At 38.1% G+C, this 14,293-nt stretch overlaps 1 protein-coding gene across 1 annotated transcript in view; it reads left to right on the plus strand.

Annotated features, from left to right (window-relative positions):
- The first annotated feature begins 5,305 nt into the window (after positions 1 to 5,305).
- The window catches only part of DIRAS1 (DIRAS family GTPase 1), a 24,862-nt gene continuing 15,874 nt past the window's right edge, over positions 5,306 to 14,293 (plus strand). The window contains exon 1 of the mRNA XM_072405000.1: positions 5,306 to 5,588. The gene's annotated coding sequence lies outside the window, so the exon portion shown is untranslated. The remainder of the gene's footprint in view (positions 5,589 to 14,293) is intronic.

The raw sequence follows: 14,293 nt of genomic DNA on the forward strand, positions 1-14,293 counted from the left end.
CTAAGGGGGCGTGCAGCACTCTGCCCGGCTACAGAGATGCTGGGGATCCCTGTGGCAGGGAGAGCAGACACGCTCCGAGCATAGCGGCTGCGCTGCCTGCTGAAGCGGTCTACTCCACGCTGCCTGCAATCCCTGCAGTCGTCGCCGTGGGCAAGAATGATGCAGGATCGCTGGGGGGTAAGTACCTTACAACCTGTAGCCTTATTTGGAGACTTCCTTGTGTTACATAGAGATTTCTGCTACCACAGACATAGTAAGTGCTTAGATGGAGGGATAATTGATCGCTGACTATTACTTGTTAAAAAGTGATTGATTTATGTATATGTGTTAATAATGGGATCTCCGTTGGTGACTGTTGATGATGGTTTGTTGGAAGCCCCACAGTCTTGCTGTACCTTGCTGTCATGTACATACCTTTGTGGAATTTATCTACATGACCAGTAATGCGTTAGAGGTGATATGTGGATATATTATATATACAAATGATGATTTATGCTGTCTAATTTATACATGTGTGAAATTGTTGAATTTTGGTTAATATGAAGGTTTGTCTAATCATAAATTTAATGATGTTTCTCCTGATGAAGTTGAGAAACACATGTCCTTTTAAAGAAAATATACAATCAAGGTCATGTAAAGTTTTTATGCAATTGTGTAAATGTAGTAATAAAATTATGATTTAAATTACAGTATAGTTTTTATGCAATTGTGTAAATGTAATAATAAAGTTATGAAAGTTATGAAGTTATGAATGTACTGTTAATTTTAATTTCTTTTGTTCATACAAAGGATTTATCTTTGACATTTTTACAGTAAAGCGTTTGAAAATTAATCGGGTAAGCGGTTAAGGTAAAAATTTACGCTTATAGCTTTTCCTGGAGTGTTCAGTGTTAGGACAATCCCGCCAGATCCTCCAACAATAGTCAGCCATCATATGTACATCCCATCTACCCCGATACTGTCCTTTCATGACATTTAAATCTTGATGGAATCTTTCAACTTGTTCATCACTGACTGCACTAAGGTTTTCCAGGAAGTTAGAAAGATGGCTATGCAGAAAATGCACCTTGATGCTTATATTGCACCCAAGCATTTTGTAGCTCACCAAGAGTTTCTGGACAATTTCTGTGTAAATATTTGCTTGTGTGTTTCCAAAAAAGTCTCCTTCAGTTGGCAAAGCTTTAACGAACTGCTTCTTTGGACCCATTTTCATGTGCAGAGGCGGGAATATAATACACTTTCTATCAACAAGTGGCTCATGTAGAATGTTTGGATAACCTGGTCAGGGTTCTCCCCAGGCACTTTTAGCTGGGCGCACCACCCGGCACTTTTCAGCACCCACCCGGCTGTTTTTGGGTGGTTACCAAAGAGTTTGGTCACGATACAGGGGCTGCCACCCACCTAAAATTTCTTCCCACCCAGCTTAAAAAAAATTCTAGGTTGAGCACTGCTGGTTATAGGGCACATCATGAAGGCAGTATCTTTCCATCCAATGCCACTCATGAGCTCTGCTGTCCCACATGCACAGATAACAGGGTTACTTGATGTATCCGTGTTGCTGACCAAGAAGGAAGCATACCATTTTAAGGTCAACAGAGATGACCCAATTGTGTTGGTGATATTGCAACAACTCAATGACTCCCTTTATGTCTGCATATTCTTCACAAAGAGAAACTGAATGGCCAATTGGCACTAACCCAAATATATTGCCATTGTGAAAGAGGACACACTTTAAGCACCACCTTGAGCTATCGATGAATAGTCGCCATTCAGTTGAGTTAGAGATTGGAATTCCCAATTCCTCTATTAAACCAGGTATGTTATGTATGTGTATGTTATACAAAAAGCCACTGTCAGTTCGAAAGTACCACAGAAATGCAATTTCTCTGGTTTGAAAGTACGATACCTTTGTTCCTTTTTCAAGTAAGTTTTTCTCATGCAGTCCTAATGCTAGGAGTTCTAAAGCCTTCTTTAATAGTCCCAAATCACGTGCCAAATCACTCAACTTATGCTGATCAAATCCCTTACGAACAGAGTCCTCTTCAATTTCAAACTCTTCATCAGTGTTGTCACCTAGTTCATCCCCATAATCATGTTCTTCAAGAGAGGGTAGTGTAACGAAAACCAGGACTGGGATTTCATCTGAATGAGCCACTGGGCGTATAGCTGATGGTAGACTAGGATACTGTATGTTACATTTATTTTTCTTGTTATATCCTGAAGTTTTCACTATACAAAAGTAACATTCACTAAAATGATCTCCTGGCTCTTGCTAAACCATAGTTATAGCAAATGGCATCTTATCACGTGTTCCCTTTGTCCACATCCGTAAACCCTCAACACAGTGTTTGCGCACCTTATGAGGAGCTGAAGACCTATCTTAATCACCAAGTTTAACTTTGAAATATGCCAAATAGGCTTGCTCTACAAATGTGCTGATGTTCGCCCTTTGACTGGGAATGGTGAAACTCAGATATAACAAAATGAATCAGGGTTGTTTAGACACTTACGACAAGAAACAGCAGAGCCAGACATGATCTGAAAGAAAGGAAATATGTGTGTAAGTAGAAAAATAAATTTTGCTTATTTACTACGTAGAGCAGCGCACAACCTCTGACCACATTGTCTTGCGTGTAAATGAATAGCTTATACAAACTCATGCTACAGTAATCGCAATAATATAAGCGGTAGAGAAAAAAAGCTAACTGCACTTTCAGAATCAGCATACCTATTTTAGTGTAAATAAGCTTAAAAAATGAACTCAACGAATAATTTGTCCAAAATTTTTCCCCAGTGTTATGTACCCTAAAAGTCCCAATAATTGATTGGTTGTTCAGTGTATACTCGGGATGTGCTACAGGTGGGACCTACCATCATATACCAAACAAATCGACTGTTTCCTCATTCACACCATCAGCAATGTAATTGGACATAACACCTATGCAGATGTCTTGATACCAAGAATGTGATAATGCTAAAATAATAGGATCTTTCAACAAACTGCTTACCTCCCAATTTTAGAAATCAACTTCTGCCCTGTCACATTCCATATTGATTAGTTTAAGGTGTTTGTGCTGTCTGGATAAAAATGCTGGTGTATTTAATACAATGGTACAAATGATAACACAGCTTGGAAAGGCTGTGAAATGTCTTAAACATACAGAAATAATATTGGTTAACCATGATGGGGCTTTTCAGGCAGAAACACAAATATGTGACTTAGCTAGAAAAAACAGTAATTGTATTGAATCAAAAAATAAAAAGTAAACGGTTTAAAACCTTAAGTACATATGTCTTGCAGACTAGCATATATCTTGTACTACTAGCAATATCTTAGAAAACAATTTGCTGCAACAGCTTTTCATAATGGTAGTCTTCTGAGCGTGTCTACATATAAAAGATGCCCTTTAGGGTACTGCCATACCAAATATGGTTAACTGATATCGCTTAGTATAAATTGGGAATGTTGTACATTTGGATGTTTTATGTATTATTCCACATTACAGATACAGGTCAGGTTGAATGCCACTAAGGACTTTTAAATATACAATGACATGGATAAATGAGAACCTTTCTAGACATATGAAGTTGATATAGGAAATGTTCTCTCTTTGGATTTGTTTGTCCTGGTGTTATAGCTCTAATTTGAAATATTATTATGTTTAAGTGTTTTAAATTTGCCCTGACATATTGTACTTTGTCTCCCTGTTTATGTACAGTTTATGCTCTGTAGTGTTCTTTTCTTTCTTTAAATAAAGAATGCTATAAAAAATGGATTCTGATAATTGTTGGCAGTTAATACCTGTATTAATTATTTATATAGATTTGCAAATACAATAATCACTATACAGCTTTGATGTGTAAGACTTTGTACATACTAATGCACCATTGTAAAAAAGCAGTGTGCAGTCAAGTGCGTTTGTGTGCTTTGATTAAGGGCAGCCCATTTAAAAGAGCTGTCCTACACTGTATACAAACGTAAGCTGCAAGTGCAGAGTATGACCATTTGTTGTGTTGTAGTACATTAGTATGGTGCCTTTACCAATGTATGGCAACCCACTAATGTATTTGCAATGCATTAGTGTAAACATCATGTCAAACAGTATATATAAATATAGTGTAATTGTAATAGTAATATTAATAATCCAATATAACTATTCACTGTAAAAGTCCTGCATAGCTTGGAACAAGGATGGCAACTCCAGTTTTTGGGGGCCACATATAGGCCAGACTTTTTATTTAACCAGAGTAATTATGTGACCCATTGTACACCATACCTACTCCATGTGTGGTTAAACCAACCCTTTTACTTGAGGTAAAAATTAGCTTCTTGTTTTACGGAGTGGGGGGGGGGGGGGTTAAAACCCTTTAAAAAAAAAAAAAAAAAAAAGGAATAAAGCCCTTCCCATCCTGTCTTTGTCACCGCAGACAGATAATGACAGAATAGGAGCAGAGAGCCTCCTGGGGTACATACATCACTATCCCAGGAGGCCTTTTGGTTGCTCCTTCTCTGCTTTTTCTTGGGATTGACGAATGTTTTTTTTAGTTTACTTTGGCTTTAAGTGCGACTTTTCACTTACTTTGTGTCCTTTTCATTTACCTTTCTTTTCTTGCCTCTCCCATTCCCCCTTTTTATTGTTTATTACTGGTCTTGTAACCAGTTTATGGTTTCTGGTTAATCTGGCCAGATCTCCACTTTTTGTTGTTCCTACCAAGAAGCAATTTCTGGTTTCTGACTTTATCTGATTATATTATCCTATTGTAGAAGTAATTTAGTATATGTGCATTTGTAGTCTTTTTATTATCCCTTTATGACATGGAAACTGCCAGTGTATTACTGGTTTCTAGTCTTGTCTCTGTATGTGATATTATGTGATAGTATTTTGTGGTATATTTTTTTTTACAAAAATCTTTTTTTTTCTATTTTTTTTAAACAAAATTTTACGTAATTATCAACTAGCTTGTTTGGAATGGAGGCATTTTGAGAAAACATGGAATAAACCTCCATCAGCAGCACAAGGTTTCCTCACATCCAGAAGCTGCAGTTTTCCCATGAGGTTATCAGGAAACTATACACCACTGTGGTTTAGTCCATGCATGAAATAACAAATGTAGGACAATTACACCATTACCACTGGGATTCTTGTTCACCCATAAATGGATTTCCTTACACCCGTTCCTCCTGTCAGATCTACCAGTGTAGGTATATATAGATGAATAAAAGCCCTTGATGAGGTAACCTAATTCAGCGATCAGCCAGGACATACACACGCCGTCATCCTCCCTCCCTCTGATACCTCTCTATGCAGCCCACGGCTTCCTGCAGAATGCTGAGGAGTCAGCCGGATCGCCGACAAATGACATGTCCCTGAATGATTAATCACTGAGTGCAAGGAATGGGGGAGAGCTCCAAAACTGCTGCGTGTGGAAGTTTAAAGGAAAGACAGCTTGTGCAAGCAGAGCTGTGTGAGGGAGCTGCGAGCATCCTGGCCATTCACTGACACAACAGCACATAGAGAAGGAGCAGCTGAGGAGCCTCACTGAAAACAATGCTGTAAAACGCAGCAAGGAGCCAAGACACAGAGAAGGTGAGCGCCTGAATACATGTCTGCATTCTCTGTATTTTTTGCTTTTGGTACCGTGCTGGCATTTGGTGTAGAGCATAGGGAGAGATATTCTGGTAGTCTGCGTGAGGGACATTATGAATGATGTATCCTCCTGGTGACATTGGAATGAAGCAGACTCGCTTTCTAATGCTTTCCATGGAATACGTTGCAGTATACAGCTCACTGTTGTTGTAAATGACGGTCAGTGAGGAGCAGAGCCGCACTAACCTTGGAAGTTCACATATCATAGTGGAGCCTGTGCTATGGTCTTAGGAGAAGGACACTACTCGCACTGTGCTAGGATGACATTGTTGCCAGGTTCAGCCTTACTCTGTGTGTCTGCAGTACAACGTCAGCACGAATATTGCAGCTGCATCAAACCTCCTATGCAGATGCTGCATGACGTCATAGTAACATTACATGTGTTGTCAGTCTATGATGTGATTGCTTGCTAGGTAGCTGTAGATTGCAGCGTGGACTGCAGTATACGTTCATTTATGGAGGTATCTCCTACACTAAGAGTCTACAGGAACACCTCAATGACTCCCATAACATCACATTAGCACAGCATGCATCATTTTCTGCTTTATTACATTTCCCCTGTGTATGAAGTCCAGGAGGATGTAGCTGGAAACAGCACTCCTGTTGTACTGTCATTGCCTTCAAAGTGTGGACAGATTGGTGGAGATGACAGCCTGACCATGTTGAGGCATCATATCTCAGGCCTGTTTATAGAAGACACACATAGAAAAGATTCACTATTCCATTTTATTTATTTTATTATTTTATCTGTAATCTTTTTCTAGCATCTTTCTGTCATTCTAGTATTATCATTGCAAAATGTATTTTAAAATTGTGCCTCCATCAGTTTATATGTGGATGAAAACATTTCTTCTCAAAACAGTTTATTGCTTATCAGATAATGCCTTTTTTATTCATGTCCCCCATAATATAAAGACTATATTACAATGAAACTGTACAATCTCTACCAACAGTTTTGCTGTGCAATGGCCTGCCTGGTTGACGACAAATAAATTAAGTTGGTGCATTTATTACATACTGTAGTTGTGGTAAATCTAATAAAAGAAGATCATAAGGGTTTCTGAGGTTTACTCACTGTGGCTGGAGGACTTTGAATATGTGGAGGTCCTTTGTCATGCTAAACACAAACACTTGTTAATTTGAAAGGTAAATCTTAGGGTGCTATAATACCGATTCTGTATAGGCTTCATCAAGACCTTTGGGGGAATTGTTCTCTCAATTTAACAGTTTATGTTTTTAGATGAAATAGCGAGAAAAAGACATACAAATTCCTTTATAAGTAACCTTTCTTTCTGTACATTTGTGAACAGTCCTCTCCTGTGCTGTAAGTGATTAGTCCAATTTCACTGCATACTGGGATTTACACAACAAGCATTAGAAGCTGTAAAAGGTTCCTGTCTGATGGACTACAAGTATCATCCACCCTACCCCTCCCCTCTGTGTTATTCTGTCCTTATTTCAATTATTTGCTTTCTGTCCTATCAGTTATTTAGTCACAGCATGTGTTGGTGTTTTCTTGGGTGTCTGTATGTGCTTGTCCAGAGATGCTGATGTACTGATACAGTGTGTGAGATTCTCGTCAGTGATGTGAGCTATACATCTATTGCTCTTGCTGAATTTAACTATTCTGCTGTCATAGTGTTTTTTTCATGGACATCTGATAAACTTACACTCAGTGTCAATCAGGTACAGTGACTACAGGAACACAGACACAACACAAAGGCTACTGAGGTTTGTGATTTATTGTGTGTTAGGGAATGACAGGGAAGACTTGATAACAATAGTTAATTAAATACCATTGGGGAGATAAGTTAAGCATAGGGGGAGGTATGGACCAAGTTTTAAGATTGCCCAGAGTATAATGTTAAGGTGCGTACACACTTCCAATTTTTATCGTTCCAATCGAACGACGAACGATCGATTGGGCAAAAAATCGTTGGTAAAAATGTAACCAACGACGCCGACGAACGAGGAAAATTGTTGGAAACGAACGACCGGACCGGCGGATCGGATTGGGCGACGATCGTTGAACATCGTTCGTGTGTACGGTCGTTCGTTGATCGTCCATGTTCAGAGCATGCGTGATGAACGAACGTCCGTTTACTTTCCTGTCGTGCACATAGTTCCTCTATCGCTTAAACGATCGTATCTATGGTGTGTACAATATCTACGAACGATCGTGTCGTTACCTCTATGTGCAGGATCGGTGCTATACGATCGTTCATATATATCGTGCAGGAACGTTCGTCGTTCGTTTTCCGACGATAATAATTGGAAGTGTGTACGTAGCTTTAGCCCTGGAAAGAGGTTGTTCTGAGTTAGGCAAACAGAAGAGATAAAGGTTTGCCTGCACATTATGACGTGCAGCATGCCAGCAGAGTTTGAGATCTATGTACAGTCATGTGAAAAGGAAAGCACACCCCTCTGATTTCCAAGGTTTTACATTTCAAGACATAATAAAAAAAAAAATCTGGAAATTTTAAAATTATTTAAATCTAACACCAGGCCTAACACACAACAGCTTCAATCATTCCATTATTTATTTAACAAAAATCAAGCCAAAAGAGAGAAATTTTGTCCCACTGTTCATTCCTTATTGTATAGATCTCTTAAGGTCCCACCACAGTTTTGGTTGCTTTTTTAAACCATTCTTTTGTAGATTTGCTGGTGTGCTTGGGATCGTTGTCCAGTTGTATGACCCAGTTTTGACTAAGCTTCAAATTACCTTATTTGACTCTAGAATACTTTATTCCAAAAACTAGATTCCAGAATCTAGTATATACAAAAATTAATGTTAGACTCAATGACTGCAAGAAGCCCAGGTCCCGTGGCTTCAAAGCAAGCCCAAATCATCAACCCCTCCACCACATTGCATGATAGTTGGTATGAGGTGTGGTATGAGTGGCACTGTGCAATATGGCCATACAGCCTTTTTCCTGGCAACCCTACCAAGCAAGCCATACTTGTTAAGTCTTTATAATTATACTGTCATGAACTTTAATATTACCATGTTAACACAGGTCTTTGGAGTCTGAGATGTAGCTCATGTTTTTTTTTTTCTCTGAGGATTGGGGTGTCCATTTTTTAAAAAATTGGCAACTGTCCTGTTATTTTTTTTCTTGAATATTTTTTCCCACTGTAGAACGATAGACTTCTAGTTGTTTAAAAAATGTCCTTATACCAGGGATGGGCAAACTTTGTCTCAGGGTCCACAATGAGTTTTACTGGCCGGGCCAGTATCAAATGGATGGAGAGTGTTTGTATGAACTGACATAAATTATGTATAAAAGCCAAATTTTGTGTAAAAGCCATTACCTAAAAGTAAAAGAAAGCTTACACTCAAATACAATAAGTTTTAGAGGGAACAGTGTTTTTGGTCACTGTTTTTTCCAGTGGGCAATTTTGTACCAATATTTGATGGGCCATATTAAAAAACCCAATGGGCTGTATATGGCCTGCGAGCCCTAGTTTGCCCATGCCTGCCTTGTACCCTTCCTAGATTGATGGGTAGCAAGAATTACTTCTCTAAAATCTATGCTGATGTCATTAGGTTAACGTACACCTAAATGCGCAGAGACCAGCAAACTGCGAGAACTTCTGCTTTTTTAATGGAGGTGGTTACGTTTGTTGATAATCATTTAGTCCAGTGCATTTGATTAGCAGCACCTGGCTGGTACTTACCTCCTAAATTCTATGGAAGTGATAAGGGTGTTCCTATTTGACTGCTTAATTTAGTCTTTGGTAAATAATGAATGACAGGATGTAATATTTCATGTTTTGCTTTCTATAAGTTGTTTTTGCCTAATTGTAAGATCTGCTAGGGACTAAATGATTTATTTTTATTATGTCCTGATACACAAAACCTTGGAATTAGTAAATGGTGTACTTTTTTCCTCATAACTTTACGTCACTAGAGATAAGTAGTGTGACTGCTGAGCTGAGAGAGCAGTAGAGAGATTTTTGCACGTTTTCTGTGCACTGATCATAGACCAAAGCATGTTCTTTCTAAAGTACTGCTCCGGTACATGGGCTGGTATAAACATGTAGAAGTGCCTACATATGCAAAGCATCATGAGTTAGTAATACATATGCACAGTATATGTATTACCTAACTATCTAACATTTAAAATCCATTGTTTGCCAGATAATAATGAATAAACCCTAACATATAACTTTAAGGGGATATATGTGGGTTTTAAGTAAGCCTTAAGTTATTATTAAAATGGTTACCTTAAGGTAGTTATATATGTCTCACATATATAACATAATACAGATTCCTCTTGTTTACCAAGTGCCAATTAGCTTGTACAATTATAACTATTCTGCCTCATTTATTAACAATTGTTGAGATAAAGGCCCTGATTTACTAAAGCTCTCCAAGGCTGGAGAGAATACACTTTCAGAAGTGAAGCTGGGTGATCCAGAAAACATGGAAAGGATTTTTAAAAATCATTTGCTATTAGCCAGCAAAAGTTTTGAATCCTGGACCAGATCCATTCTAGGTTTGCTGGATTACCCAGCTTCACTGATGAAAGTATATTCTATCAAGCCTTGGAGAGCTTTAGTAAATCAGGGCCAAAGTATTGGCAGAAAGTGCATTGTTTTTACTGCACCAGATAGCCAATCACTAGGACCTATCTCATGAGGGAGAAATGACATGTGGGAGTGGTGATATAATTCTCTTTATTAGATTTTTTTTACTGGAAAATTATTGAGGGTTAGTGTTAGCTCTTCATTAAAAGTAGACACTAGACAATGTTACCCCAACGACCACCAAGCAAGGGGCATTTTTTACCTCCACTAATGCTGGGGTATGTTTTAATTCCAACTACTACCAATGACTATATTCACCAGGATATTTTTTACTTGCAACACCGATGCACCTTTTGGTTGACCCCACAATAGTCTGACACAAAGTGAACAGGTCATTTGTTTCAAACGTTTAAAGACTCCTGCTGTATAGTGCAGCAATCAGGGCTTTAAATATTTGGATATGATGTATAGAGTGCTGAGGTCAGGTATATAGTATTGTACTATATACCAGCACTGGATCATCCACCAGGCAACTTAGGAAGGTACAGGGGGTGTCCATTTGCCTGAGCTACAACACCTTTTTTCAATGCAAATAGATTTTCTTTTCTGCGCCTATAAAAATCCTTATTACTGTGAACTAGGGATGAATGCTGCTACATTTCCTTTGCCACATTGTGTATAGCGCTCAGTGGTCAGGAGTATGTAAGGTACAACACAGGTTACAGAATGCAGGCATTAGAAATTTATAACATTCTCCTTACATTGCTAATCAGTGAAATTAAAAAACATGCCCCACTTGCACTGACAAAAAAGTCAGTTGGCCCGATATGAATGACCAGTAGCTGGAATAAAAGGATGGTGGCCCTGGTTTGGCATGCAGGCTGTAGTTTGGGTGACCCCTGATATAGTACAATGATTTTGTAAAAAGATTTTCAATTTTTGTACCCTAATGCAACAAAATATAGATTTTCAATTTTTGTACCCTAATGCAACAAAATATTTTGTGAAAAACAAAACTGCAAAGTTTACTTCAATGAGTGTCGAAAGATGTCATTCATGGTTTAGAAAGGATCCATTCACAGCATACATCCTGTAAATAAATGCACATTAAAACATGACATGCAGTAACATGATTATGCACAGAGTCTGAATGTGTGAAGGGCCCCAAGATCTTTTTTTGAAACAGGGCCCTGGACTGGCAGTTGGCACCATCTAATAGTAATACGTTTCACTCTTAATAGTTTTCACACAGCTTTAATAGTCCTCTAATAGTCTATAATTTAGGATCAATAAATGACCTTTTCTCAGGGCAGGTTGTGATTTGCAAGGTCCTAAAATAGTGGCAATAGAAGCACTTTTATAAAAGCTTGTTGTGAAACAGTGAATATAAATCAAGGCCTAAATGTTTCCTACTAATTATGCCTTGAATCAAATTTTAGCTTATGTGACTAAAAAAGCAAAATGTGGGAAAAACAGCTATGAAGTTTTTGTTCTATAAATGTTCCAATGAAAAGGTCTGCTCCCGTGACATAAATCTGATCTCTGGGATCATGATAACCCACATTTCTACAACCCCTCTAACTGACCACTGGCATAAAATTAGAAAAAAATATGCTGGGATTCTTTGGGTATTCGTAATGGCTGTCTACCATCTAAACAAGACACAACAGTGATTACTTCAGCTAGAGGGAACAGGCAGGCCAGCCAGCACAGACTTAGTCCCAGCTGGTTTACCTGCCAAAGGATTTGTATTTCATGCCGTTATGAAATTTACTCAGCTTTGCCACACAGCACCGACCTGACTTGCAGGAATCCTATCTATTCTGCAGTTTGACCCTAACTCTTTCCATTCACATCTTCCGATTAATAGGTGAAAGCAGAAACAGCACACTGGCACTGTCTCCCTGGGCCCGATTTATTAAAGCTCTGCAAGGCTGGAGAGGACACACTTTATTCAGTGAACCTGCAAACCTGGAAAGGATTTTCTAAAAGTCAATTGCAATTTGTTAGCAAATGTTTTCAATCCTGGACCAGATCCATTCCAAGTTTGCTGGATCACCCAGGTTAACTGATGTAAGTGTATTTTCTTCAGCCTTGGAGAGAGCTTCATTAAATCAGGCCCCTTGTGTTGTTTCTCCCTCTTTTGCAGCTTTGCTACACAGTAGGAAGCAAAAGACTGACAACAAGTCAAATTCAGGAAGTTAATACATTTGTCATTTAAAAAGAAGATTTTAAACGACTTCATAAAAGAACTGTTATGACATATGTATGGGGGCTGCCATTTCTGTTAAAAATTTACCCTGTTAAAATGAGTCTTCTGCTTGGAATTCAGGCTTTAGGTTTGCTTTGTCATTTAAAGAAAATGTAATAACATGTCTACAATGTTAGTTTGAGGTTTAGATGCATTACAGAGGTGTTAAAAAACACAAAGTAATTGCTATAAAAATAATTTTATTTAAAAAAAAAAAAAATTCCATACTGGATCCCTATTTATTGTACTGCGCTGCATAAAATGTTGGCGCTATATAAATCCTGTTTAATATTATTATTATTATTATTATTATTATTAATAGTAATATTAATAATACCTATGGCATAAACTAGTTGCTCTAAATTTGCTTGTGTCTTGCCCTGCCCATTTTTTTTTTTTTTTTTACCACCTGGCTACAGTTTCTCACCACCCGGCTAAAACATTTTCTGAGGGGAACACTTAAGTCCATCAAGTTCAACTACCAGGGATATAAACATATCCCAGATAAAAACCCTATATACATAGTTGATTTAGAGGAAAGCAAAAAAACCCTAGTTCAATTTGCTCCAACAGGGGAGCAAAGGGGGAAAAATCCTTCCTGATCCCATGAGGCAATTGAATGTTCCCGAAATCAACAGTATCTGTTGTCTTTACTTTAAAACTTTATCACCCAGTTATATGCTGTGCTTTTAGAAAAGCATCCAACTTTTTCCTAAAGCAATCTATAGATATTGCTGAAACCACTTTCTGAGGGAGCCTTTCCCACATTTTCACAGACGTAGTGAAGAATCCCTTTCCTTAAAGTGCCCCAAAGAGTGTCCCATTTTTCATTGTAATGACCTTAAAGTGAATTAATCTGAAGCACGTTCTCTATGTGGACCATTTATATATTTATATAGAGTGACTATATTTCCCCTAAACATGTCTTCTAAAGGGAGAATAGGGAGAATAGAATCAGTTCAGCTAATCTCTCCTCATAGCTGACTTCTCCATTCCTTTTATTAGTTGCCTTGTCTGCACTCTCTCCAATTCCACAATATCCTTTTTGTGAACTGGTGCCTAAAACTGGACTGCAAATTTCACATGTGGTCTGACCAATGCTTTGTACAGGGGCATGATTATGTCTCTATCTCTGCAGTCTATTCTTCTTTTGATACAAAAAAGTACCTTGCTAGCTTTAGATATTTCAGCTTGGCATTGCATGCCCAATATTAAGTCTTTGATCTACCAGAACCCTCAGATCCTTTTCAATTTCTGACTCCTCCAAATGTATTCCCCCTAGACAGTATGAAGCATGCATGTTGTTAGCCCCCATGTGCATACCTTTACATTTATCAATATTTATTGTCATTTGCCACTTGGCTGTACCATCAAACAGTTCATCGAGGAAGAATATAGGCATCCTGTATGGACTTCATTTCATTACATAGTTTGGTGTCATCAAACTCGTTATCGTTTAAAAATATGTTAAACAGTAATGGTCCCAACACTAAACCCTAGGGTAGACCCCTAATAATCTTAGACCATTCAGAGTGTTAATCATTAATCACTACTCTCTGGATGCAGTCTTTAAGCCAGTTCTCTCTCCTCTCTCTATAAAATGCTTTCGCAAAGTCCAGATACACTATTTTAACTGCTACTCCACTGTCTACCTGTTTACTTACTTCCTCATAAAAATAAAGTAAATTTGACAACTTCAGTCTTTCTTGAAACAATTCCGACTATTACTTACAATAATATTTTGTATCAGAAACTCTTCTTTGTGGTTCTTTATCAAACTCTCTAGAATCTTTCTAAAGGGGCGTACACACTTCCAATTTTTATCGTTCAAAACGAACGACGAACGATCGATTGGGCAAAA

Source organism: Pyxicephalus adspersus, chromosome 3 (assembly GCF_032062135.1).
Source record: "Pyxicephalus adspersus chromosome 3, UCB_Pads_2.0, whole genome shotgun sequence".
NCBI lineage: Eukaryota > Metazoa > Chordata > Amphibia > Anura > Pyxicephalidae > Pyxicephalus > Pyxicephalus adspersus.